The following is a 2,175-nucleotide window of genomic DNA, read 5'->3' as shown; positions in this document are numbered from 1 at the left end:
AGCTCCCTCTTCTTGTGAGCCGGCTTCAACTCGTCCGACAGGATGAGTTTCCGCAGCTTGGTCCCGCGGGAGTGTCGCTGAGTGGAGATGTGCATGTCCGAGGAGTAGGCGCCCAGCAGCAGGGCGCACTGCAGGGAGAAGTTGATGCTCTGCCGGCAGCGGTGCACGATGTAGGGCTTGATGGCGTCTCCCACGTCCTCGTCCATGTGGATGTACATATTCAGCAGCTGCGGCAGGTAGAAGTCCACCTCTTCGTTCCTAAAGCAGAACAACCTATTCCCGATGTAAGCCTGCACGCCGGGTTCCTTCGAATTGTACAAGTATGAAATGGCCATGGAGATATCAAAGAGTTTGGATTCAAAGAGCCGCAGGAGCCAGGACTGCTTGGCCGAGTTGTTCTTCTGCCGCTTGCGGGCCGTTTTCACCGTGTTGGCCACGCTCTCGTCTTCCTCCTCCTGGATCCTGGCGGCCGCGCCGGGCGGATCATCCAAGCACTTGATGGCGCAGCCCTCCCCGATGTCCCCGTTGGCCAAATCCGCCGCGGGCCGCGGGGCGCGCTCTGCCTCGCCGCCATCGGAGGAGACGCCGTGCATCAGCTTGACCTTCTCCAGGACCTCCTCGCAGGCTTTCTTGGCCACCTCGGGGTCGATGACCGCCAGCTCCCCGACGCCCTCCGTGATGACGCTGAGGGCCGTCCCGCCATTCCCCTGCTCCAAGGCTGTCCCTCGGGCCGGGTCTAGAGCCGAGTCTCCCATAGCAGTGGCGGGGCTGCGCGCTTCAAAGCTGGGAAGAAGAGAGGAAAAAAAACCCAAGAGTTAGGGATGCAACCTGTGGAGGAAACCTGCGTCCAGCCTGGAGATACAGGAATCCAGGGTGGGATTCACCTGAGGGGAAACTGAGGTGCCCCAAGGCATCACACATTGAGTTTTAAAGGTCTTCTCGGTGCCCCTTCCACTCAGACACGAAAAAGAGCTGCGAGCATCCATCAGCCGTTACACAAAATTTCCCTGTTACCATGACGATAAAAACCTGAGCAAGCCAAAAAGAGAAAGAAAGAGGGGGGGAAAAAACCAACCCCAAAACCAACCCGGGTTGCTTCACGCTCTGCACCCCAAAGGTGCTGCGCAAGGCGTGGGACCAGAGGGCTTCGTGCTACAGGGGATGGAGCTCAACCCCGTGCTCAGCTTTTGCTCCCCAGGCGTCCCTTTGGGATGGAGGGCGATGGAGACACCCGGTGCTTTCACGGTGAAACCCCTCGCCGGAGCCAGAACCGCGGTTGTTGCCACAAGGTCCCCGTTTTCCAAGCCCGGATGATGGACCCGCACCAGTGATTTGTGCTTAATTCAGTTTTAAAAAGAAGAGAAACCAGGGGTTGAATGGGATTCCCGCTGCGATAAGAGCAGCGGTGCATCCCTGCGGGTAACCAGAAGGCCAAGGGAAATCGCCCTCTAAGGATAAAATGAGATGCTCTATTCAATCGAGCATCGCTACCCTGGCTCTGCCGGCTTCCCCTTACTGCTCAGACACTACAAGAAGGCAGCTCGTGACCAGCAGAAGGGCACGAGGCCTTTTACAAATGGCCAGTTTTACAGATTTCCAATTCCCTCCTGCTCTGCACGGCGGAAAAAATCCCCGTCTGAACCATTTGCTGCCTCTCTGCTCCCCCAGCGACCCCCATTTATGGGCAGAGCCCGTGCAACCCCTGCAACGAGAGGTTTCCCTTCTAACTGAATACACTTTATCTGTTAACTTTCACAAGCCACTACAGCGATGCCGGAGAAAGGGGCGAGGAAACCTGCGGTGCCTCTTCCTCAATATCCCAGTTCGGTTCAAAGGAGCTCGGAGCATCCCGGTTTCCAACTCTTGTTTTCACAGAACCCCGAGCTGGAAAAGGCCGGACCAAAGTTCACCTCTCACCGCCAACAACGCCGTCCTCTGTGCCCGCGTTTCCCTCCGCTCCCAGCCCCGCGTGCCTCAAATACCTGTGGGCATTAGCTCCTAAAGTCCCTGCAGGCCGAAGGAAGTTGGTTTTCCTTCCTAGCGAGCCCGTGAAAGCCCAGACGCTCGCATTTTTCAATCAGAAAGGAGATCCTTTGGTGCTGCTGATGAAAAATCCAACGCTTTAGCGGTGGCACCTGCAGGAGTCCCAAACTCCACGGCCACAGCTGTGATCCC

The 2,175-nt window shown here is 57.2% G+C and overlaps 1 pseudogene; it reads right to left on the bottom strand.

Annotated features, from left to right (window-relative positions):
- The window catches only part of LOC104540592, a 951-nt pseudogene extending 196 nt beyond the window's left edge, over window positions 1–755 (bottom strand).
- Between the last annotated feature and the right edge of the window lie 1,420 nt (window positions 756–2,175).

The sequence above is a fragment of the Mesitornis unicolor genome, unplaced genomic scaffold (assembly GCF_000695765.1).
Source record: "Mesitornis unicolor isolate BGI_N332 unplaced genomic scaffold, ASM69576v1 scaffold46075, whole genome shotgun sequence".
Classification (NCBI taxonomy): Eukaryota; Metazoa; Chordata; class Aves; order Mesitornithiformes; family Mesitornithidae; genus Mesitornis; species Mesitornis unicolor.
Note: the sequence above shows the minus strand (reverse complement) of the source record. Positions and strands in the feature narration are given on the sequence as shown.